Raw genomic sequence first — 26,195 nt, forward strand, 5'->3', positions numbered from 1 at the left:
ATCTCTGCCCGCCCCTTGCCTATCTCTGCTTTGTCCCCGCAAATGTCATCTTTTCCTTTTCATCTTGTGGGGTGCAGGGGCCTGGGCTAGGTGGGGTTTGGGAAAGAGCCCTTGGGACCCTTTGGGGAGGATGTATGACTGGGAGACCCGTGGGTCAGGACAGAGGGCATCTCTACCTTCCTCCATTGTGTGATAAGGGTGTCGGTTGGCAGATCAAAGGGCTTTTTGTTGTTTTATTTTCCTTTCCAGAGCCTTCTTGCTGGGAAAGCAGGCTGTACAACCAAGGGGAACAGCTGCCACCTGTGTGTCCTGTGAGAGGGCAGGGCCAGCCAGGGGCGTGGGGCACCTGGTGCTGCTGAGGGGCTGGGACTGGGCCACAGGTGGGAGATTTCCCTGGGGGACTCTGCACCTAGAAGCTGATGGGGACGTAGTGGCCGAGCTCAGAGGCTGTGGGCCCTCAGCAAGACAGGGACACCTGGAAATGCAGAGAATTAGCAAAGAATTGGGGGAGCTGCCCCCACAGCCCCATCCTAGCCTGTGAATTTCTGTCTTCCATTGTTCCTCAAATGGAGTGATGGAGGGAGCACTGGACTGCGAGTCCAGAAAGCCTGATCTTTAAGTCCAGTCTTGGTTTGGTTCTGACAAACTCTCATGTTCCCTCTGGACTTCTGTTTTGAGATGGAGTCTCTCTCTGTCACCTAGGCTGGAGGGCAGTGTCGAGATCTTGGCTCACTGCAACTTCTGCCTTCCAGGTTCAAGCGATTCTCCTGTCCCAAGTAGCTGGGACTATAAACGTGCACCACCACACCCGGCTAATTTTTTTGTATTTTTAGTAGAGACGAGGTTTTGCCATCCCTGTGGATTTCTGATATCCCATCCACATCACGGGAGTGGGGCTGCTTGTTCTCCTTTTAACTCCAGAGCCTCTGGGTCTCCCCTGAGAGTCTTGAACGGGGAACATGACCTCGGAGCCTTGTGTCCCCTGGAGAAAAGCTCTCAGGAAGCCGAGGCGTGGTTGTTGATGGAAGTGGGGATGTTGTTTAAATAAATTAAGAGCCAAAGAGGACAATCCGTGGCATTCTTTTCAAGAGCTGGGATGATATGCATAACATTTCCTCCCTTTCATTTGATAATTTTTCCTTCTCAAAGCAGTTTAATGAAAGAAAAGTGTCTGAAGATTGGCTGCACAATGAGCTCAAATAAAAATATTCTTTTAAAAAGGTGGTTGCTATGTAATCGAATTTAAATAATGGGCAATTTTTGTTTCTTCGTAGTCTAGCCACTCACAAAGGTCTATTCAAACCTGTCTCAGACGTGTATGTGTGTGTGTGTGTGTGTGTGTGTGTAAAGAAAAATGACCTTACTGATAGAATCTTTTTGGAAAAAGAAATAATGATGAAGATAATGTAGCTAAAGTTGTGTGTGTGAGTTCGTGCGTGTCTGCTGGTGAGACATACGGGATTAACATGAAACGTGCTGCTAGAAGGAAGTTCTGAAGGCAGCTGTAGAGTCCTCCTGGCATTTGAATGGGTGCTGTGAGCAAGAGAGGTGAATTCTAGTTTTGGAGTCCCATGGATCTGGGTTCAAATCCTGGGTCGGTCCCTACCAGCCACATGACCTTTGGCAAGTTATTTATTCCCTCTGAACCTTAGTTTCCTCATCTAGAAAAAAGGGACAGCAAAAACAAGATCAAGTGCCTAGCCTGGTGCTGGGCATGGGAGCGACCTGCCAGGTTGGCCCCTCCCCTCCCCTCTGCACCCTTCTCCTTCCTCTCCTCTCTCTGCTCTCTCCCCACTCCCTTCCCTTTTTTTTCCTTTGCCTCTCCAGAAACAGCAGAGTTTTTCCATATACACCCCAGACCCATATACGTTATAGCTCATTCAATGCCCAGCAATCCAACTGGAGTGGAATTTTTATCTCCATTTTACAGAATGGAGACCTGCTGCAGCTATGGAATCGGGTAGATCACCCAGCAGGTGGAGGGGGTATGAGAAAGTGGAAATATTTGTCTGAAGCATAGCAAGACCTGGCCTTTTCCGTTGTATGGAAATTTTTGCCTGGGAGGTATGTGGAATGCAGAAAGGGTCCTTGGTGTTGCTTCTTGTAGCCTGCCTCACCCCTCCCCTCCCCTCCCTCCCCTTTTTCCCTTCCCTTCCCTTCCCTTTTTCTCTTTCCTTTTTCCTTCCCTTCCCTTCCCTTTTTCCCTTCCCTTCCCTTTTCCCTTCCCTTCCCTTCCCTTTTTCCCTTCCTTCTTTCTTCCCTCCCTCCCTTTTCCCTTTTTTCCTTCCTTCCTTCCCTCCCTCCCTCCCTCCCTTTTTTCCTTTCTTCCTTTCTTCCTTCCTTTCCTCCCTCCCTCCTTCCTTCCTTACCTCTTTCCCTCCCTCATTTTTTCTTTTCTTCGTTCCTTCCCTCCCTCCTTCCCTCCCTTTCTTCCTCCCTCCCTTCCATTGTGTGCACTAGACTTTTGCTGAAGGTTTGAAGCTGAGGGTCATCCATCCAGAAGGTAGTGGCATCGTCATCCAGCCCAGCAGTGCACAGTGGACTGGTCTGTCTTAGAACCTGCTCAGCCATACCCGCCATAGGAGCTCTCCCAGGTCCCTGACTAAGACTCCTCTTGTTCACTTCTCGTGTCTCAAGCTTCTTCCTTGTCTCAGGCCTGCTCTGTCCCTCTCTCAGAGGCCAGTTGAGGACACAGAGTGTTTCTGCTCCCCTGTTCTCGCTTGGAGGAGCCCCTGCCCCCAGCGTGCTGACTCAGGCTTGGTACCGCTAATGCAAAGAGAGCAAGAGGGTGGGAGGAGATGGCCTCTCCAGCATCCAACTCCTCATCCTTTCCTGCCATCCACTCTCCCATTGACAGAGACCCTTTCTTATGGGCCCTGGCTGGGGCCTTGGCTGAGGACATGGATGGACCCACCAGGCCAGGGCCTCCTTGTCTTGGATCTGCAGAGGGACAGCTTCATGGGGGGGGCTGGCATCTGCTCTCATACTCCTGGATGCTGCCTGATTGCCCAGGACTGAATTATGCATCAATACACGGAGGCTTCTTAGGAAACATCCTTCTAAGAGTCCTCCCCTGGGGACCGGCAGACCATCTTCCTGAGTCACCTCTGCCTGCCTGCCTCTCCTGTCGGTTAGGGGAAGCTGTCAACAAAAGCAGCACTTCCCCCTAAAAATGCAGTAGCCAGTGATGCATCTGGGCACATACGAATGCACTCAGATGGGTTCTGTTAGGCCCTGAACTTGGTGATGGCCTTAAGCCATCACCAAGGTTTACATCAGGAAAAGTGTGACATTAAAGGCAGAGCATGACAATGTCTTTGGGGTGAAGAGCAGCAGGATCAAACCAAGTGCTTCTGCCAGTTCAGTGGGCAATGGAAAGAGCCGTGGGGTGCAGTGGTTAGAGCCGAGGCCTGGGCTTAGGACATCATGGATGCATTCCAGCCCTGTCTCTCTCTGGTTTGTGTGACCTTGGGCTGATTACGTCTTGGGGCATCCTTGTCCTTCCATGTGACATGGGACAACAGCAGGCAAGTGATTGGGGAGAAGCCGAGAATGGCGCTGGTGGGGCTTCTGCAGGAACAGCTGAGTCCTCGGAAGTTTGAGGCCTCGTGGGAAGATGTGTGCTCCAAGCTAGGAAATCCCCAGCTTTCGAGTTGCCCTTGGGCATTTCCCGCCACCCCTATTCTGCCACCTCTGAGAGCAACACGCAGACTCCCAAGGCTTGCAGCCCTTTCGGGAGTTTCTGTGTTGCTGGAGTCCTGCCTGACTTCCTGGTTGTGGATGGGCATGCCAGGTGCCTTCCTTGGGCCCAGAGCTCCACAGAAGGAAAAGACTTCAGAGATGAAGATAAAACTGATCCTGATGGAGGAAATGGCATTGTAACACCATCCGAGTACCCGGTTTGGGGTACATTTTGCTGAAAATGCCCTCAGAAAGGCAGATTTGCAGCTGTTAGGGAATTTTTAGATATTTTATTTTAGTTATTTTTGTTTTTTAATTTCCAGTATGAGTGAGGGGAAAAGAGCAAGAAGGAGCCATCTGGCCTGGTTGAGGGGAGAAAATGAGATTGCTTGGTTTTCATTTGCAGCAAAATGCACTGTGAGTTTTTCTGCAAATGTTAATAAAGACAGAAAGCAGTGAGACAACAGAGGCCTCCTGGGCTGCTGCTGGAAACACCTCCACAGTGGGGCCTCCTCCCTGGGTTTGCGTGTATTATCGCTTCGGAAAAGGCCAATTTTCAGGGATGTCAGATCACCAATCTCAGTTGCATTCGAGAAAACCTCTTTCTTCTAGCCCAGAGATCAACAGGGGAACGTCTGCTCTGGGCTGCAGTCTTGTCTCAGCCTGGGCTCTGTCTCCACTGTTTACTGCTTAGCTGGAAAGAAGTGAAACAGATGTGATTGGTTTCAGATGAATGAGGTTACCGTCATATTTCTGGCCTTCCCAGTGGTTCCTAATTGGTTGCAAGAAACTCCATGGAGTGGGGAGAGAGAGCTCTGGCTTAGAAATCGGGGGGTAGCTTCAAGTTGTAGCTTTGACCAGGACTCATCATGTGACCTTAGACAAGGCAGTACTCCTCTCCGGGCCTGTTTGCCATCTATAAAAACCAGGGCAAAAAACCCAAACCTAATGCACAAACAGAAACAAGCCAGGGTTGGGATAAATTATCTTCACAGCTAGCTTTGCAGGGTTGGCGTGGGAAATAGAATCAAATAAGCCGAAGAATGGGGTCAGGAGTGGATTTGGTTCTTTCCCTGCTTCTCTTATAGTCACCCTGGGTATGAGAAGGCTGGGCTGCTTAAGAAAGTAGCAAGGACTTCCAAAGAGCAGGGGTAGCATGGTGTGGTAGTACCTGGATGGCAGACACTTTTCATCTCAAATGCCAACGCTGATCGATTTGTAGGGCCTGCCTGAGTGCAGCTGAAGGGCGGATGAGCCTGTTTTACCCAGGCTCAGCAGGAAGGAGTGCCAAGATCAATTATTGACGTCTGTCATGGTTGGAGGAGGGTGGAATGCTAGCAAAGAATAGATGGGGAATAGATGTGGGGAACTTTGGGGTGCTGGGTATAGAGCATAGGGACTGGGGCACTTGAATGCCCTGTCACTGGCTTTGTTGCTATATGACCTAAGGTGAGGGTCCAATATGGGGCTGGATTTCAAAATAATCATAAAATAATCATGCGTGGGCATCTTTCTTCTTCAGGAAGTCTGGTTGGTACTGTAGAGTTGAGCTAGTGCATTGCTGAGCATGTGTATTTTGAAGAGGCCATTCAAGTGATTTTAATATAATTTCATCCTGGTGGAGAAACAGTAAGTATAACCACTGACAACCTATTCAGGCTCCAATTCACTCATCAGTAGAGAGTAGGGTTTTCCTCACTGCACAGCATTGGAGCCCTGAGGCTCCAATGAGCTCACAGAGAAGATGGTCTGACCAGTGGCTAAAATAAATGAAGTGCACAGGCCAAGGATACAAAATGATGGCATGTATGATTCTACTTATATAAAGTTCAAAGTCAGCAAGAGAATCTAAGGGAGTCAAAGTCACAACAGTGATGACCTTTGGGCATGAGTTGGGGGGTGTCCAGGAGGGGCACGAGGTACTTCTGGGTGCTGGTGTGTTCATCTTCTCATCCTGGCTGGTGGGAACATAGGTATGCTCAGTTTGTGAATATTCATTGAGCAGTACACTTCAGATCTGTGTACTGTTCCCTCTCTGTTATACTTCAACGAAAAAAATTCTATTAAAAAACAAAAAACATGGCTGGGCGCGGTGGCTCATGCCTGTAATCCCAGCACTTTGGGAGGCCGAGGCGGGTGGATCACGAGGTCAGGAGATCGAGACCCTCCTGGCTAACACGGTGAAACCCCATCTCTACTAAAAATACAAAAAATTAGCCGGGCGTGGTTGCAGGCGCCTGTAGTCCCAGCTACTCAGGAGGCTGAGGCAGGAGAATGGCCTGAACCCGGGAGGCAGAGCTTGCAGTGAGCCCAGATCATGCCACTGCACTCCAGCCTGGGCGACAGAGCGAGACTCCGTCTCAAAAACAAAGAACAAAAAACAGCAAAGCTGATTCTAATCAGTTGAAAAAGTGAGAGAAGGTGCATAAAACTCCAGATTTCTGGTTTCCTTGACACATGGCATGGTCTGGTGGCAAATATGGGCTGGGGATAAGCAGCAGCTGCCCCCTGTGGGTGGGGCACGTTGCTCTCTTCTGTTTTGGTTCAGAGTTCCTGTTGGGGTTTGAGTATGAGACCCAAGACAAATGCTTCTCTCTGGGACTCCCAGCCTCTGTCAGGGAGTCTTTGCAGATGAGTGTTGGGTGAGTTAGAAGGGAACAGACGTCTCCTGGTCATGCTGGGGTTCAATCCTGACTCCACCTAAATTTACTATCTTGGTGATTTGGGGTGAGTTATTCAGCCTCTCTGAGCCTCAATTTACCCACTTGTAAAGCAAGGAGAGTAGTACCCACACCAAAATATTGTTTTGCCAAGAAGCAGTAGCTCATGCCTGTAATCCTAACACTTTGAGAGGTGAGGCAGAAGGATTGTTTGAGGCCAGGAGTTCAAGAGCAGCCTGGACAACATTGGGGGCCCTCTCTACAAAAAATAAAAAAATAAAAATTAGCTGCAGATGGTGGTGCATGCCTGTAATCCCAGCTACTTGGGAGGCTGAGGCGAGAGGATTGCTTGAGCCGAGGAGTTAGAAGCTGCAGTGAGCTATGATTGTACTACTGCACTCCAGCCTGGGCAACAGAATGAGACCCTCTCTCAAAAAATAATTATTTTGGGGTTAGGACAAGATTATGATTAGAAAATACACGGTGTGCCTGGGCAGCAGAGATGCTCGGCAGAGCTTCATTTGCCACTTCCCCCACTGCTTGCCTGGTGCTACCCCTTGTGCCTGTCAGGAAGGGAGACTCAGTTCTTAGGGAGTAGTCGCCTGGACCCAGCCTTCCCGTTGCTCATGTCAGGGTGAGATGTGGGAAACCCATTCTTGGGGCCCTGGCGGTTCCCTCCTCCCTGGCCCAGCCCTGTGTCCCCAGCCAGCTGGCATTGAAAAACGGGGCCTTTCTCTGACTGGTCAGGGCTAGAGGCCCAGGCGAGGTGGTGGCTGCAGCTCCCAGCAGCTAATTCTGCTGGTCACAGCGCCAGGCCCTCTCACAGGCGAGCATCTGCTTTGCCTTGTGGGGCAGCCGGCACCTAGGAACATGCCAGCTCCCTGGCATCTCTTCTCCATCCTGCCTGCAGCAGCGAGGAGCAGCCCTGCCTAAAAGAGGCAGCTCTCTGGGGCACAGAACTTCAGCAAGGAGCCCGCTGCTTGGATCTCAGCTGCCTTCTCGACTTTTTTTTAAATCCCAGATATCCCTTGGGCAGGGAGATGTGGGGACCAAGGGACTTCCCTCCTCTAAGACTCAGTAGGCTTATCTGGAAAATGGGCGTGAATCATAGAGGCCTCTTAGGGCTGCTACGAGGAGGGACTGTTTGTACTGAGCCTGGTTGCTGCTCAGGAATCTTAAATATGATCGTGAATATGACGGTTGCCATTACGACTGGTTATGAGGCAGCATCAGGGGAAGCCATCTGGGTCGACTTTGGTATAAAGGATGTGGTTTGAAATGGCCTGTGTCTCAGAACAATCTGTTTTGATTTATTCTACTGTGGGAATTTGAAAATGGCCCAAATGTTTCTCCTCCCCCCTCCCCCTCTCTCTCTGCACTCAGATTTCCTCACTCCTGCACTCATCTCCTCATGCACACTCACACACTACCTTCACACTTGCTCACTCACATGCTACCTTCACACTTGCTCACTCTCATCTTTCCACACTCAAAGTGCAGGTGGAACTTCCAGTGGCCCAAATACTTTTCCTTCTGCCTCAAAGGCTCACACTGTTTCCACTACACACACACACAAACACGTATGTGTGGTCATTCTCACACTCAAACTTCTCTCCCTGTCTCTCATCCCCCCAGTTCCCTCCCTCACCTGCAGCAGAGCTGCAGGGTCAGAAGACTTCGGTTCTCTCTCTGTCTCTTACTAGCCAGCTCTATGGCTGTGTGATATGGGCCAAGTCACTCAGCCTCTCTGGGCCCTGGTTTCCTTTCTCTCAAAAGAGACAAACTACTGGTTTATGTTTAGAGAGATCATCATTTTCTGGCCGGGCATGGTGGCTTACACCTGTAATCTCAGCACTTTGAGAGGCCAAGGCAGGCAGATCACTTGAGGCCAGGAGTTCGAAGCCAGCCTGGCCAACATGGTGAAACACCATCTTTACTAAAAATACAGAAATTAGCTGGGCATGCCTGTAATCCCAGCTACTTGGGAGGCTGAAGCACAAGAATTTCCTGAACCCCAGAGGCGGCGGTTGCAATGAGTTGAGATTGCACCACTGCACTCCAGCCTGGGTGACAGAGTGAGACCCTTTCTCAAAAGAAAAAAAAAAAAAAAGAGACCATCACTTTCTTCCACAGTATTTCAGATGATCTGAGATAAGATTCTTTCTACATCTTAAATTCCATGACTCTGCCAGTGAGTGGACTGGATCTCATTAGGCAGACCGTGTGCCAACCTGGAATTATATCAGTATTTTAGCCTTTTCCTGGTGCTGAGGAGACATTGCTTGATTTCAAGCTAGAAATTAACACAAGTTGGGAGAAAATGGAAAGTTCAAGATTGTGATTTACTCTTCACTTTAGAGAAGCCACAGTGTCATAGCACCGCACTTTTATTCTTCTCATTTCCTCCTCATGCACCAGCAGAGATGACATAGGGAAACAGAGGCAGCAGTCAGGTTGCCACTGTGAATGGGGGAGGGGCGGCGGAAATCAAGACAAAGATTTTGCATTTCCTGCACCACATCCACCAGAAGGATCCACTTCCTTTTGGTGTGTATCCCTCCTCCCACCCACTTCCAGGGACAGAGAGCTAGAATGTATTGAGAGCGTACCACATTGTGTGTACCGCCCTGTTGAATCCTTGAAACAACCCTACAGGTTAAGTGTGGATCCATTCCCATTTTTGGGATGGTAAGACTGGTGCATGGTGAGGCTAGGTAAGTACCTGGCCCAGCATCATACTGCATGTCTGGCAGAGCTGGATCTGCACCTGGGTGCTCTGGTTCTTGAGCTAAGCTTTTGACCACTACACCCTGCAGTCTTTAGTGGCCCTATGTCAAGGTGGAGTGGAAAGACACAGGATTTCAAGATGAAAGGCTTGAGTTTTAATCTTGCTCTGCTATTAATTTATTATGAGCCTTGAGCGAGTCTCTTATCCTCTGATGCTCAGGTTCCCCATTTGCGAAATGGAGAGAAAACTAAAACCTGTTGCTCAAGATTGCTGGGAGGCATGAGGGAGGTAAACTGCCTGGGACAATGTGAGTGCTTCCATATGTCAGCTCTTTTTGTGGTTTTCTGATTTGCCTTGGCAAACTTTTTTGCTAGGCATGTGGGCTTGCTACCTGGCATACAGGGCCCCACCCTGGAGTTAGAAGGATTCATTCCCAAGTGACATTGCGCAAGGGTCATCATGATGCCTTTGTATAAAACCCATTTGGCCACCAGAGTGTCTTGGGGATTGCACTTCAAGCACTAAAGTGGAATGAATGAAGGATGATTTAGTGCAGTGGTATTCAACTTTACTTGTAGCCACAGAACGTGGAACTTTCTTTTTTTTTTTTTTTTTTTTTTTTTTTTGAGACGGAGTCTCACTCTGTTGCCCAGGCTGGAGTGCAGTGGCACGATCTCGGCTCACTGCAAACTCCACCTCCCGGGTTCACGCCATTCTCCTGCCTCAGCCTCCCGAGTAGCTGGGACTACAGGTGCCCGCTGCCATGCCCGGCTAATTTTTTGTATTTTTAGTAGAGACGGGGTTTCACTGTGTTAGCCAGGGTGGCCTCGATCTCCTGACCTCGTGATCCGCCCGCCTCGGCCTCCCAAAGTGCTGGGATTACAGGCGTGAGCCACCACACCCGGCTCCATGTGGAACTTTCAAATGTGAAGTTGCTCAAAATGGAGCTGCCCTGTTGAAGCAGGCATGGGGGCTGCTTCACCCTCCCCAACTCACCTCCTCACTTTGATATCTCCTAGGGAATCCCTGGGGAACCCATTTTGAAAACCACAGGCCATCAGGTGACAGATGATGAAATTGAGACCCAGAAAGGGGCAGTAACTCACCCAGGAACCTGAGCAGGCACTCAGTTAGAATTATTTTCATTAGCAGCATCGTTTTCCTTTTTTATGAGAGGGCTTTCCTGTGTTTCTTTTGGCCATCGATCTTAATTAATCACCTAGAGATATGTCTTTCAATATTGACACTTACTTAGCAGCTGACGTTTCTGAATTATTCTCTCTCCTGCCTTCCTCATAGCCATAGATAAAGGCTGGATGGATATTTATTGTTAAAGCAAGGAAAATGGGGCTTTTTATTTGGAAGCTTTTGAAACACTGTATTTACCCAAATAATCCTGCCTGAGTCTGCAGGTGTTTGGAGACCCGGGAAAATGTATTTGACAAAATAAATGAATAAAAATTGTGACCAGAGTGAATCCCCACATGAGGCGGTATGTAGGGGATCTTAAGAGTCCTATTTGAGGCCGGGCGCGGTGGCTCACGCCTGTAATCCCAGCACTTTGGGAGGCCGAGGCGGGCGGATCACGAGGTCAGGAGATCGAGACCATCCTGGCTAACACGGTGAAACCCCGTCTCTACTAAAAAAAAATACAAAAAATTAGCCGGGCGTGGTAGCGGGCGCCTGTAGTCCCAGCTACTCGGGAGGCTGAGGCAGGAGAATGGCGTGAACCCGGGAGGCGGAGCTTGCAGTGAGCCGAGATCGCGCCACGGCACTCCAGCCTGGGCGACAGAGCGAGACTCCGTCTCAAAAAAAAAAAAAAAAAAAAAAGAGTCCTATTTGAATGCGACATCTCCCTCCACTTCCCACATCCCCCCTTTTGCAGCCCCCACATCAATTTGGTGTTCTAGACCACGTGGTCTTCTTCCTTCAAAACCTAATTTCCACATGGATTTAGCCAGCAGTGACCAGCTACATGAAGAGCTTTAGTGAGAATCAATAGGCGAGGTCCCTGGAGTGGGCTCTATGCCAGCTGCATGTGAAACATCCCAGCTAGGATGAGGAGCAGCGAAAGAAAGACGGATGCTTGCAAGACATCTGGGACATTGGATGTTTAAGGGCAAGGTGAAGTGACTCAGAGAGGCTTGGTGACTTGCCCAAGGTCACACAGTGACTTACAGGCGGTGCCCTCATCCTCTAGGGTTCCTAGGCTGGGGCCCTTTCCAACACACTGAACCATTTCTTTGCTGAAAGCAGGCTGCCCTTTGCTTTATTATGGAGGTAATAAACCAATTCTTTAGTGTGGCCAAAGAGAGAGAGGGAGTGAGCTGTTAATTAGAGGATGACTTTTAGGGCACGTAAATGGGCAATACTATCAGAGCAGGTAGAGATCACCCAAGGTGTGTCCGGCTGTCCCTGAGTGATGGGAGGTTCAGGAACAGAGAAGACCTGGTGCCTGCCAGCAAGTGTGGAAGAAACACATGTGAATTCAATTCAAGGCTGGCGAGGCTCGTGCTTGGCTCCCTGCACACTTTGTGTTCTGGGAGTGGGTGGAGAACACAGTCTTCTCCAAGCCTGACCCTGGCAGCCTGGCAGATTTCATTTCTTCCTTTTCTACTTGGGAGGCAGACAGGCTCCAGGGCCAGGCTGCCTGGGGTTCAGATGCTGGCTCTTACTGCATGAATCTGTGGTCTTTGGCTAACTGCTTGTGCTTGTAGAATGGGGATAGTAACAGTACCTTTCTCACAGTGTGGTGGTGAGGTCCTAATGTGACAATCCACAGCATACATGCTTAGGAAGTGCCTGATGGAGTCAGCAGGCAGTTTGCATTACCTGTTACTTTAGGGCATCTTAGAAGGGAGTGCGATTGTTTCTGCGTTTAAATAATAATGTTTATCACTTTCTCTGATTATAAAAGTCACATATAAGGCTGGTGCAGTGGCTCACACCTGTAATCCCAGCACTTTGGGAGGCCAAGGTGGGTCAGGAGTTGAGGTCACTTGAGGTCAGGAGTTCAAGACCAGCCTGGCCAACGTGGTAAAAGCCCCATCTCTACTAAAAATACAAAAATTATTTGGACATGATGGCAGGTGCCTGTAATCCCAGCTACTCAGGAAGCTGAGGCAGGAGAATCCCTTGAACCTGGGAGGCAGAGGTTTCAATGAGTCAAGATCACACCACCGCACTCTAGCCTGGGTGACAGAGCAGGACTCCGTCTCAAAAAAAAAAAAGAAGTCATACATATCTCAGCTACCTAAAGCTAATATTTTGCGTATGTTTCTTCCCAGTTTTTTCCCTGTGTGTTGTGTATGTTTGCATGTTGTTAAGTAAAATATATGAGAAGCCAGTGTTTTGGACTGAACTCTAGCACTAGGACCCAACACACCAACCCAAAATGGAGTCATTCATGCTGAAGTATCACATTATCAAACTGAAACCTAAATTGTTTACTTGTAAGATCTGACCTTCCAGGAAATCAGGAGGAAGATGATAGCTAAATCTCCAAAACAGGCTAGTTTTAGCTGATGTGATGAAGTCCTCTCTGTTTTAACCAATACAAGGAAAGTGACTTTAAATGACCAATCCACATTTTGTTCTTTGTTTCTGCCTTCTTTAGCCTTTTCCTGTCTATAAAGCCCATCCCTTCTATTCAGCTCAGCAGAACAACTTTCTTTCTTTTTTTTTTGACACAGGGTCTCACTCTGTTGCCCAGGCTGAAGCGCAGTGACTCTATCTTGGCAACAGAGCACCTTTCTGTTTTGTAGATGGGATGCTGCCCAATTCATGAATCACAATAAAAACAAATGAGATCTTTACAACTCAATTTGTTGAAATTTCGTTTCTTTGACAGTTTGTGTGTGTGTGTGTTCACGTGCACATGTATGCATACATATATCTCTATATAAATGAGTATGTATTGTCAGTATAATTTAAACAATAAAGCCATGATTCTGATAAATCTAGAATGAACATGAGTCAAAGATTGATTTAATGAGGAGGCCAGCAAGATGGAAAAGCTAGCTCTCAGGAGAATTCAAGGAATAGTGATTATGTAGGCATCGGAGAAAGAATGCCTGAATATGATGGCTGGATTGGATATAAAACTGGTTAATGCCCTATAAGGCAGAAAACCATAACCTTGGGGTTTATCTGTTTTACTAGCCAAAAAAATCTACAAGTTCATGTGTAACTTTATACAAAGTTACATTCCTCTAGAATCCCCTGGGTAATTACAGGATTCTTGGGTGGGCTTGCTAAACAGTACTCCAATATGAGGTTGAAATGACACAGACCTCTCTTTGCCTTTTGCCACATTAAAGATGATTTTTCTTAACAGTATCCATATATTCTTTTTGATCACATGCTAGAAAACACTGTGGACCTCACCTTTCTCACTTGATATTATAGCGCATCCATTTTCTTTTCTTTTTGAGAAAGAGTCTCACTCTATCACTCAGGCTGGAGTGCAGTGGTGCCATCTCGGCTCACTGCAACCTCCGACTCCCTGGTTCAAGCGATTCTCCTGCCTCAACCTCCTGAGTAGCTGGGATTACAGGCATATGCCACCACCACGCCCAGCTAATTTTTGTATTTTTAGTAGAGACAGGGTTTCACCATGTTGGCCAGGATGGTCTTGATCTCCTGACCTCATGATCTGCCCGCCTCAGCCTCCCAAAGCGCTGGGATTACAGGCGTTTGAGCCACCGCACTCAGCCAGCGCATCCATTTTCAAAAGAAAGCTTTGATCTGCTCATAAACCCAGCTTGACCCCCCCTCTGTGGGTGCCCCCAGCATCTTGCTGGGGGTCCCAGGGTAGCTGGACTCACCGCTGCCACCCTCACATTTTATTGTAATCACCAATTTCCCTGTCTCTTTCTCCATTCGAACTGAGTTTTTTGAGATCAGGGATTTGCTGAGCTGAACTGGCTTCCTGATCCCATTGTCCCAAGCATCTATTATGTGAGCACATAGTGATCGACTTCAGCGTGGCTTGCTGAGTGAATACACATGGATTTTAAGAAGCCTGGCTTTCGTCAGTTACAAAAGGATGAGCTTGCTGTTAGGGATCGGCAGGGACTCCTCTTCTGGAGTATTTGAGTCAAAGCAGCTCCCACCTCTCATGCAGGGTGACAGCCTATCCACTACTCCCATCTCTAATTCTGCCATTTAATTGTATTTGGATGCAACACACTCAGTCTAGAAAACCAGTCATGCCTCTTTTCTCTAGGACTCTCTTGACCGAGCTCTCTGGTTTTCTAACTTTCTTTGCTAATCAAGGTCTTAAAGGGGTAAAAAGTTCTTGGCCTCCTAAAGCTTAGGAGGGACAAGTGTGACTTGAAGGATTAATCTCCACGCTATGAATTTTAAAGCTCTCTGGTTCCATGTGTTGGGAAAAGCCATCAAAATGCTAATGACTCTGCGGTCTTGCCTCCTGCGGACCTTTTCTGCATTAGAATATATTTACATGGACTTGAGCAGGGAAGCATTACAAAGAGTTGGGGTGCAGTTTTCCCAGTATTCTGCCGCAGCCCTGTGGGTTATAAAGTCTGAATTAATAGCCCCAGTTGCAGAGAAAGGCTGTGGTTGGCTGTGGAGCTGGGCTCCTCACTCAATTCCAGTTTAAAGTTCTCAGCTTTCAGCTTCCTTGCTAGCTGCAGGGTGGCCAGTTTAGAAACATCTCTATTACTGGCGTGTGGCTTTTTAATACTGCTTCTCTCCGAGGCAGACTATCCTTGGACATGCGTTCCTGTGTGTTTAATACTGCACATTGCATCCACGTGGAGTTCAGGTCTGGAACATGTTGAGACACAATTCATACCAAAGCCAACTTCAACACTGAGACAGTCTCTGTTCTTCTTGAACCATGTGCCAAAGCACTGGCTGTGCTTGTAACCTTTGAAAGCCTGGTATCTTTGCTCAAACAGCCCAATGACCCAAGATGTAAGATCTCAGATGTATCCTTGGGATGATGAAATGGTGTTGGCCACACCTGGCCCCTAATGCAGGCTGGACTTAATGAGTGCCGTGGCTTGGGCAGCTTTGGCTCTGTGACTGTGGATAAGATGCCTGACCCCTCTGAGCTGTGCGGTGTAGGAGAAAGAAGAGTGCAATTTAGATGAAAAGGGAGGTCCAGTGGATAGTCCTTGTCCTTACCTCCTTGAAGTGATGAGAAAGTGCTTTCAGACAGCACAAAGAGGGAGCAGATGTGGGACAATGCCCACCGATGGCAAGAGGTTTTGGGCTGCCACAGGCTACACATGCTCTTTCCTACTCAGTTGACCAGTGCGGCTGTGTCTGTCTATGGCAGGTCCTACACAGGAGGGCACCCAGAGACCCTGGCTGGCATGTGCTGTCTGCAGAAAAGCCCCAGACCAGATGGGAGGTGTGAGGGGAAATGATTCTTAACAGCAGTTGCATTGAGAATAAACAGTCTCAGGCAATCATTTATGGGGATTGGGACATTCCCTCCCTCCCTGGCCCTTCCACCCTCCTCATCCCACCAAGAGCTAATGGGCTCAGATTGGAAGGCCCATGCTTCTGGGTAGACCCTTGGGGCCCCTTGCTGGCAGTGCCCAGAGCCTGCTGCACTGTAAGGAACAGCCTCCTCTTTCTGAGCAGGAATAGATCCCCATCTTTCTGAGGATGTCATGGTTTCACTCCAGCCCCACTGAGACCCTGAGGCACAATTAGCCAGGCTGATTGGGACTCATTCTGGGAACAAAGGGTGCTGGGCCCAGTGACAGGGCGAGCAGGTGGGAAGCGCTTCCCTCCCCCAGCCAGACAAGTGCAGGTGGAGAGCCCGGCAGACACTGCAAGGTTCTCAGCGCTCAGGTGGCTTCATTAAGGGCTGCCCTGGGGTTTGCTGAGCCCGGGACGCAGCCCCAAGGCATCCTGAGCAGGCCTTGGCTCCCCTCCCTCTCCCCTGCCCCCACACCAACCCCCTACGTAGCTAATTTAAAACAAAGCAAAACAAAGCCCTGGCTTTGCTTTGGAGCCATAAATTGCAGAGCTTTTATCTGTCAACAAGCAATGCATCAGGCTGGCAGTGGCCCAGCCTGGATCCTGTGGCCTGGCATCGGCGTGGGAGACGAGGTCTGAGGCTGAGCTGGCATCCAGGGTCTCCCTGAGGACGCTGCCCCTTCTTGGGGCATAAGGCCAAATTCTTATGGCCTCGGGACTCAGAAGGGTGGCTATTTCTCCTAGGAGCCAGGAAGAGATGTAGGGTGACTAGGGTTGGGAGTACAGAGCCAGGGTGGGGAGAAGGGGAGACAGAGAGAGAAATGGAGAGAGAGGGAAAGAGAGATGGAGAGAGAGATGGAGGAGGGAAGAGGGAGATGGAGAGAGAGTTTGCCAACAGAAGCTAACCAGGGAAAGGCTTATCACTGGGTTGGTCAACTCTCTCTCTCCCCTTTGTTCCTTGCTGCCTCTTCCAGGAAGTCTTCCTGGCTCTCTTCCTCCTCTGAAATCCGACTGACTTGGGATTCTAGGACAACAAGAGACTCTAAACCAGTGGTCTTCAATGTTATCTGGAAAGTTAATATATAAATTATTGTGAAGTCCAGTTGTTGTGAATTAAGTGTGTCGTGTGTGTGTGGAGGGGTGTAGCCCCCATCTGTTCTTTGTGAGAACAAAAAGGAGGGAGGGAGGGAGGGAAGGAGGGAAGGGTTCCCAGGAGAATAACTTGGAATCATGAATCGTAGTTACTCCCTTTTTTTCCCCATTTTTTTTTTAGTTGTCATAAAATACACACAACATAAAATTTACCATCTCGGCCATTTTTAAGTACACAGTTCAGTTATTTTAAATACATTCATAATGTTGTGCAACCGTCCATGCCATCCATCTCCATAACTCTTTTTATTTTGTAAAATGGAAAATCTATATCCATTAAGCAATAATTCTTCCCATTTCCCTCTCCTCCCAGCCCCTGGTAACCTCCATTCTATTTCTGGTCTCTGTGATTTTAACTATTCTACATGTTTCATGTAAGTGGAATCATGCAGTATTTGTCTTTTGTGACTGGCTTTCTAAAATTTTGCATAGCATTTTCAAGGTTCATCTATGTTGCAGCATGTCAGAATTTCCTTCTTTTTTAAGGTTGACTAATACTCCATTGTGTAGATAGACCACATTTTGCTTATCCATTCATCTGTCGATGGACACTTGGGTTATTTGCATGTTTTAGCTGTTGTGAATAATCCTACTCTGAATATGAGTGTACAAATATCTCTTTGAGACCCTACTTTCTTTTCCTACTGTCTTGTTCCTGATCTTAGAAGAAAAGCTTTTGGTCTTTCACCATTGACTGTGATGTTTGCTGTTTGCTGTGGGTTTTTCATATATGACTTTTACAGTTTTGAGATAATTTTCTTGTATTTTTAGTTGAATGTTTTTATTATAAAAGGATGTTGAATTTGTCAAATGCTTTTTCTTTTGGGTATATACCCAGAAGTGGAATTGCTGGATCACATGGTAATTCTATTTTTAATTTTTTGAGGAACTGTCATACCGTTTTCTACAGTGGTTGTACCATTTTACGTTCCCACCAACAGTGGGAACAGGGTTCAAGTTCCTTCACATCCTAGCCAACACTTGTTATTTTCTGTTTTTTTGTTTTTTTTTTTTTTTATAGTAGCCATGCCAGTGGGTGTGAAGTTGTATCTCACTGCAGTTTTATTTATTTGTTTATACTTGATCTTAGCCAGAAAGCTGAGAAATGATTATTTATTTATTTATTTATTTATTTATTTGAGACAGGGTCTCATTCTGTTGCCCAGGTTGGAGTGCAGTGGTGTGATCTTGGCTCACTGCAGCCTCTGCCTCTCATACTTAAGTGATCATCTTGCTTCAGCCACCCAAGGAACTGAGACTACAGGCATGTGCCACCATGCCCAGCTGACTTTTTGTATTTTTTGTAGAGGCAGAGTTTTGCTATGTTGCCCAGGTGGGTCTTGGACTCTTGGGCTCAAGAGATCTGCCCATGTCTTCCTCCCAAAGTGCTAGGATTACAGGCAGTGTGAGCCACTGTGCCTGGCCTCATTGCAGGTTTTGATTTGCATTTCCTAATGTTTAGTGATGTTGAGCATATTTTCATATATTTATTGACCATTTGTATATCATCTTTGGAGAAATGTCTTTTAATCTTTTCTGCCCATTTTTTAATTGGGTTTTTTTGTTGTTGCTGAGTTTGAGTTTTCTATATTTTCTGGATATTAATTCTTTGTGAGATATATGATTTGCAAATATGTTCTCCCATTCCATGGGTTGCATTTTTGCTCTGTTTGTATTGTCTTTTGATGCACAAATTTAAATTTTTTTCATGAAGTCTGGTTTGTCCGTTTTTCCTTTTGTTGTCTGGGCTTTTAGTGTCATATCCAAGAAATCATTACAAAATCCAATGTCAAATTGCTCTGGCTAGAACTTCTAATACTGTGTTGAATAGAAGTGGCAAATATGGGCATCCTTGTCTTGTTCTTGATCTTAGAAGAGAAGCTTTCAGTCTTTCACCATTGAATATGATGTCTGCTGTTTGCTGTGGGTTTTTCATATATGACTTTTACTGTTTTGAGATAGTTTTCTTATATTTTTAGTTGAATGTTTTCATTATAAAAGGGTGTTGAATTTGTTAAATGCTTTATGCACCATTTGATATAATTGTGTGGGGGTATTTTCCTCTTCATTCTGTTGATGTGGAGTATTACCTTGATTTTTGTATGCTTAACCATCCTTGCATTCCAGAAATAAGTCCCACTTGGTCATAGTGTATAATCCTTTTAATATGCTGCCAAATTCGGGTTGCTAATATTTTGTTGGGGATTTTTGCATTAGTGCTCATAAGGGATATTGGTCTGTAGTTTTCTTTTCTTGTAAGTGTCTTTGTCTGTTTTGGTATAAGAATAATGCTTGGCTCAGTGCCCTTTTTACAGAAAGTAGAGGCAGATTATATTTTACAAAATTCCTGCTGCTTCTGTGTATCGAGTGTTTATGATAGGCTGGGTACTGTGGGAATCATTTGCAGTCTATTAGCTCATCCAATCCCTAGTTCAAGCCTGTGAGGTGGGACTATGGTTGTCCACACTTTGCTGGTGGATATCCAGAGGTTTGCTGGGATAGAGAATTTTCCTGAGGTCACATTGGTAGCAAGAGGCAGAACTGAGATTTAAACTCAGGTTTGCGGGGGCACAAAAGCCTGGCTTCTTAACCACAGTGCTTTACATTGATTTCATGCTGGGGGCTCCTCGTCTCCTACCGTGTTTCCTACCCCTGTTGCAGATAGGCAGCAGGCTACACTGGGGAATTAGTCCCTATGCAAAGCCCATTCACAGGAACCATCCAAACAGTGCTATGCTGTTCAGTTATCCTGACCCTTTACCGATTTTATAGTTCCCCCAAAATGGCATCTTTGCAGGGCTTCCATCAGCAGCTGTCCTTCTGCTGTAAATTAGGCAGTTTGCCTATCCCATGCCTGTTCACAAGCTGGCTTATTGAACACAGTTGGCAAAGCAACTGCCCTGCATACTGGAGCTTGGCTTAGACACAGGAAAGCTTTGGTCTTCTTGTGGCACTGTTGAATTCTTCAGCACCTGGGTCAGCAAAGGCCAAGACAAGAGGCAGCTCTGACCACTCCTTCCCGAAGGCCTTACCTGTAGATCTATGGATACAGCAGGTGGTACAGTGGGGTGAGCTAGGGGGTGCTGGTGTTTTGACCACGTGGTCTCTCCTCCGACCTACTGACTCTGGAATACTAAAGCTAGGCTCTTCATAGTCCTAAGAGTCTCAGTTTCTCAGGGTCTAGAGAAAATTATACAAATAGTTGAGGGTCATTCATTCTCTCTCTTTCTCACCATTAACCTAGTTCTGCCTTCCCACATTCATTTAACTCATTGTTTTATAGATCCACTTGTCTTCCCTCTGTCCTTCTATTCATCCCTGTGTTCATCCATCTCTCCATCCACCCAGTCATTTTCCCATCCCTCAACCAATTATAGCCTAGTTCCTTCTTTCTACCGTTCAAGTTCTTTTATAAATCCGTTCACTACCCATCCATCCATTTCTCCTAGCAACTGTCTATCCATCCAGCAATTATTTGCAGAGTCAGGAACAGAGACTCAGAGGGAGTAAGATACCACCCATATCTTTGAGGAACTCATAGTCTGGTAGGTGGGAAAAATCACATGAACAAAAAATATACTATTGCCTATACACACAATTTGTGATGTGAGCCTGGAGAACAATGACTTATGCCTGTTGAGAGAGTGGGAATGTTTCACAAAGGAGTTAACTGAAAGAAGGTTTTGAAGGATGATTAGGAGTTTGCCAAGTGAGGGGAGGGGTGAAACTCAGGGTTAGGAAAGGAAGAGAAGAATTCCAGGAAGAGCAAACATCAGGGAAGTTGGGCTGAGCACACTTTGAGTCCAGGTGAGTTCAATTTTACTGTGGGGTCTGTGAATATGGCAAAAACTTGAAGTTGGGCCTGGAAAGGAATTGGGGATCAGATGATAAAAGGCCTTGTGTCTAGACAAAGGGAGGCCAGGGAACCCACTAAAGCAGGAGACAGACACAGTGCTCTCCATTTATGGGCTCACTCTGACAATGAAGGAGAGGGCAGAGCAGGGAACAAAGGCTGCAGGCTGGCAGACCAGCCAGGAGCCGTGTGCAGCAAGCAGACAACAGTAAGGAGGGTGAGCCCAGCCAGGGAATGGCAGGTTCTATGAGGATGGAGAGTCAAGGCTGCTTTGGGACACATGAGGTGAATAGAATCAGTAGCTGGGAAATAGACAACAGTCTTTGATCTGGGTTTTGGTTGCACAGGGATGCTCTGTTTGTGAAAATTCAGTGGGGTATATATTCATGGTGTGTGTGCTATTGTGTATGTATGTTGTATTTCAATTAAAACAGTAACAGTAGAGTAGGAAACATCAGGAGACATATTAAAGTTTCTCATCTGGGCCTCATCCAGGACACTGAAGTGGGCTGACCAAATTTTTCTTGTAAATTGAGAGCTCCACCCCTAGTTTGGAAGAAAGAAGAGGAGGAAGAAGCTCTAACTTTTGAGCCAGGCCTTGCAAAATGGGTGAAATTGGCTTATACTCATCGTAGTTACTGCCACCTATTAAGCTCTGGTATTTTGCAGATTCGAAGGCACACTTTTTTAAAACATCTTAATGTCTCTAAAACCAGGATGCATTGTGCAAAAAGTGATATCATAGTTAATTTAATTAATTGGTAGTGTTTTCTGTTTCTTAGAAGTACTTAAAATTATGGTGTCATTATAATCCATGGAGACTTCCATTCAAGAGCCATGATATCGTGTGCCAGGCTCTCTGCTAAATCCTGCTACACATTTCTTATCGAATCTCACAACAGCCTGTGAGTCATCAGCTGTTGTTAGCCCTGTGTCATAGCTGAGGAGTCCAGGCACGACGTAGATAGGTCGCTTGCTCTGGGTCACAGCTAGTAAGAATTTGATTTAGGATTTCAACCTGTGCCACCCCAAACATTCGGGAGAACTGTGCACAGAGCAAGATCAAGTCTGGGGTTGGGAGGGTTGTCGGGACTTCCCAAAGCCCAAGACTAATCAGGTCAAGGGTGACCCCCGTCGCCTGCCCACCAGGCTTACACTCTGCCACTTGCACCCAGGACCCGTTCTTGCTCTTAGCCTTAAACCTTGGGATTCTTTTCTCCATCTCCCAGGACAGCTCTGGCTCTAACATCTGTAGTGACTCCCCTCCCCCGCAGAGAGGAGGGGACTGCAATGAGATCTCATGGGCAAGGGGGAAAACATTCTCAGCCCAGCTGGTTTCCCTCACACAATGCAAATTTGCTTAAATGGGAATTAGGATTAGTGCTGGGTTTTGCCTCTTCTGGCAGGCTGGTAATAAACTAATCTCCTCTGAGGCTGCAGGAAGGCAAAATTCCACCGAAGACAGGAGACAGCTTAAGGCTCTGGAGCGCAAAACCTGGAAAGTAATTTTGTTATTGACAGGCGCTGCCCACACCTCTTGACATGCAGCCCGCAGCTCCTTCCCGGCATGGCTGCAGCTTTTAATTCCGTTAATGTGTGACATTCACCCAGGCTGTGTGGCTGACAGGCACTCTTGACACTAATACGTGTTCCGTGCAGTCCCTGGAGCTCATAAAAGCTCATTATCAGTTCTGAGCCAATAAATGCAGTTCCTGGCTCAGGTAGGCCCGAGTTCCTCTGCGATGCTGCAGACAGTAGAGCAGGGACATCTGCGCCAGCCAAGTCCCACACGTCTCCCTTTGTCCAGGGCCCTTGGCTTACCAGGCCACTGGAATGTGCCTAGGAAAGCCATTCCATAGGCAGAACCCTGGGTTCAAATTGACATCAAAGAAAAGGGGTTCCTTCTGCCCTGCACTGTGAGGTGACTCAATCCAGCATTTTGGGAAGGCAGTTTGTCAGCACTACCCAAAGGCGGGATGTGGCCAGCCTCTCCTCTGCCAACTTCTAAGCTTCTGGGCTTTGGAATTGCATGAACATTTCTACACCAAGATGGGCACCCGAGGGGTCATTGCAGCAAGGCTATAGAGGCCAGAAATGGAAATATTCGACAGAGCCATGGTGGGAAATAAACAAATGGTAAATAAATTATGGCCCACATGTACTATGGGATACTGTGCAGCTATGAAAAGGACTCAAGATCCATTTTGGACATGATATCATTGACAAATGATGTTGCAGAATGTATGTGGTAAGATCCCACTTTTGTAAAAAGTCACACTGCATGTGTCCTCACATAGGTACATGCTTACACACACATGCATACACGTATTTGATTAGGTAGAATAAAGTCTAGAGGGTCTGACTCCAGAGCATTTGCAGTGGTCCTCTCTGTTAAACAGGATGGCTGGTAAGGAAGCACATATACTTTTGTAGTTAAAAATGAAAAATTTATATATGTATAAATAACTTGCCAAAGGTCATACCTATGTGTACACATATATGTGTGTGTGTATGTGTGTGTGTGTGTGTTTATGGGTTTATAAATATAACAAATTCCTCTGACTGTAGCCTTAGTCTGATTAATGATGCATGAGGTCCCCCTGCGCTGACACTGCCTGGATGGACATTTGAGGCCCAGATAGCTAAATAAAATGAGGTCCCATCCTCCAGCCAATCCCTATTTTCCATCAGTTAACGGGAGTTCAGAGACTCCCTTGCATGCATGAGCTGCCCTGATGCTGGGTTCTGTGGGGTAGACCTCGAACTCATCACCTTCCTGCTTACATCCCTCCCACTGTGGAGATGGCACTAGCACCAGGCTTGACTTCCCATGGCCAAAGTTCTAGTCCCAGCTCAGCCTCATTTCGGTGGTGTAACCTTGGGCAAGTTATTTAACTCCTCTGAGCTCACAGTCCTCGTTCCTGAAGTGGTGACACTTTCTCCTGGGGTTGTAAGGGGCATCAGGTTGATCATCATTATCATTCGAGAGACCTGAAACTTGATCAGGGTTTCCACTGTGCAGCTAGTCTCTGAGGGCAGGAGGAGCCTGGGAGAGGAGAGATTGGGGAACTTCGCTTTCTCCCCTGTGCTCTGGAGGCTGTAAGTTTTGCTCTTATTTCTCAGCTGTGCATGTGACTAAGCCAATCTCTTGGGACTGGCCTGTCTCTGCTGGCAGGTATGTGGCCTGGACATGGTGAATTTGATCCTTCTCTGGTGACCTGGGGATGCTTCATCAAACTGACAGAAGGGAAGGGTTGGAGAGGCTGGACTTCTAACCCCACTGGCATTCTGGAACTGAATTCTTTTTTTACCACCAGAGACTTTCCTTACTATTACTTATCTCTTCATGGATAGCAGATCTTGAAAGTGTTGGGTCTGCCCAAAGAGCCTGTATTCATTAGGCAATGATTAATTCTTTTTCCTAGTTTCAAAATGACTCAGAAAGCCTTTTTTTCAGCCTGAGGAAACTGGAGTTCCCACACCAAGTTGATAATATTCTAGCTAGAAGCAAAGAAACACAGTGTGATGTTTTGATTAGCATGTTCAATGCCGTCACATGGATGTATAGGCTCCGGGCTGACTTGGGAAGATTGAAAATATGCCCCCATTCACAGGCTCTGGAGATGCTATCCTGGGAAGCTTTGTGGGGCTGGTGCTTAGTCCTGCCTTTCCAGCTGTATTGGTCCATTCTTGCACTGCTATAAAGAAATACCTGAGACTGGGTAATTTATATATATAAAAAAGATTTAATTGGCTCACAGTTCTATAGGCTGTACAGGAAGCATGACAGCATCTGCTTCTGAAGAGGCCTCAGGAAACTTACAATCATGGTGGAAGGGGAAGCACGCATAGTGACAGATAGGGACAGGAGAAAGAGAGAGAGGGGAAGGTGCTACATACTTTTAAACAACCAGATCTCACGATATCTCACTCACTATCATGAGAACAGCACTGAGGGGATGGTGCTAACCCATTCATGAGAAACTATCTCCATCATCTAATCACCTCCCACCTGCCTGGATGGAGATCTGAGGCCCCATCTCCAACACTGGGAATTATGATTCAATTTGAGATTTGATGGGGACACATTCAAACCATATCACCAGTCATGGGTGCCCTGTCTGGCTTCTGTGCTTGCAGTAATGGAAGTGGGGAAAGGAGACCTTGGGGAGTGGGAGCCACATGTGGACTGAGGTGGTCCCCAAGGACTCCTGCCTTTTTGAAATGTGTTTCTCTCTCTTCTTTCTCTAGAGTGTATACAGAAGCTACTGTCAGGAGGACACTGTAAGAGAACCTTGGCACCTCTGGGCCCAAAGGGAAAGACACCAGTGGAAAGAGGTATGATGTGGCAACATGGCAGGGTGGCATCTTCACTTACTCGAACAAGAGGGTCTACTCTTCTCTCTTCTTCTCTTCCTGCCCTCCAAACCACCACTTCCATGTGAGAGGGCTCTCAGCTCTTGCCCAAGGGGTGCAGGGCAGGAGAAGGGTGGCTTCACTCTTGTCCTCAACCCTAGACATTTACTCATGGGTGAGGGCAACGGGGCCACCTTGGTGCAGGAAGTGAGTGTTGATGGATGGCAGGGAGTGAGCCCTTCAAGGAAGAGTAGAGCTCCTGGGGGCTCCAGGCAGGGTCATGAGGGCTCATGGAATCTGTATCAAGGACCCCTCCCTGACCTCAGCCTCCCCCATACCCACCACAGTCTTGGGACCGTGAGAAGGAGATCGCTTCCTAGGGTGATTACCTTCCCTCTGCCCTCGATAATCTTTTGGACAAAGTCTAAATCCACAAGTACTAGGATCAATCACCACATTCCATGGTGAAACTGAGAACAGAAAAGCCTTGGTCTGTTTCGGAGGCTCTGGGAAGTCCTTCTTGAGCTGACCATGATTCTGGGACTGGTGGTGGGCTGGGTGGCCTCCTGGAAGCTTTCTGGATGAAAAGCCAGGATGTCTGTCCTCTGAGCAGCCTCAGCCACCAATGTGACTTATAAGTCATTTCCCTCATTGGTCCTCATTTTCTCATTGTAAAATGAGGCAGCTGCAACTTGAATCTCTGTTCCAGCACTCACGCCCTCCATTTCTGGGATTCCAAGACCAGGGCTGAAATAGAAGAAGTGACAGGTCAGGGGTTGGGAGGTTGTGGAAGGCCATGGAGAGGAGAGGGGATCTGAAAACTCTGAGGAGATCTGATTGCCTGTCTTGGGCAAAGGACGATGGCTCCGACCCTTGGTGGTAAATCACAGGGTCCGAGGTGCAGAGGAACCTGGGTTTGAGTCCCTGCCTATCAGAAGAGAAACCAGCAATATGATGGAGGGCTTCATGCGCCAGGCACAGTGTGACGCTCACTCACTGCACCATCCCATTCTGTCCTCTCATCCGTCATGTCATCTTGCCACTATGATCACCTCCACGTTACAGAAGAGAAAACCAGGCCTCAGAGAAGTTAAGTGACTTGTCTAAGGTCACACAGCACTGAGTAATGTCATCGAGATTTGAAGCCACTGCCTGAACTGCCATACAATTCTTGTGTCTTTTGCTTACTTCAGTCTGTGACTTGAAGCTTAAGATTAAAAATAATTAGCCAAATCATCTCTCTGAAGTTCCATGTCCTGTAAAAACATAAAAATGGTTTGTTTCCTTGTCCTATACTTTGTTTTGT

General features: G+C 47.2%; 1 protein-coding gene across 4 annotated transcripts in view; it reads left to right on the forward strand.

Annotated features, from left to right (window-relative positions):
* The window catches only part of TSPAN18 (tetraspanin 18), a 204,125-nt gene that overhangs the window by 13,125 nt on the left and 164,805 nt on the right, over positions 1-26,195 (forward strand). For all 4 annotated transcript variants that reach the window (XM_008960305.5, XM_063608153.1, XM_008960303.5 and 1 more), the window contains exon 2: positions 24,785-24,871. The gene's annotated coding sequence lies outside the window, so the exon portion shown is untranslated. The remainder of the gene's footprint in view (positions 1-24,784; positions 24,872-26,195) is intronic.

The sequence above is a fragment of the Pan paniscus genome, chromosome 9 (assembly GCF_029289425.2).
Source record: "Pan paniscus chromosome 9, NHGRI_mPanPan1-v2.0_pri, whole genome shotgun sequence".
Taxonomy (NCBI): domain Eukaryota; kingdom Metazoa; phylum Chordata; class Mammalia; order Primates; family Hominidae; genus Pan; species Pan paniscus.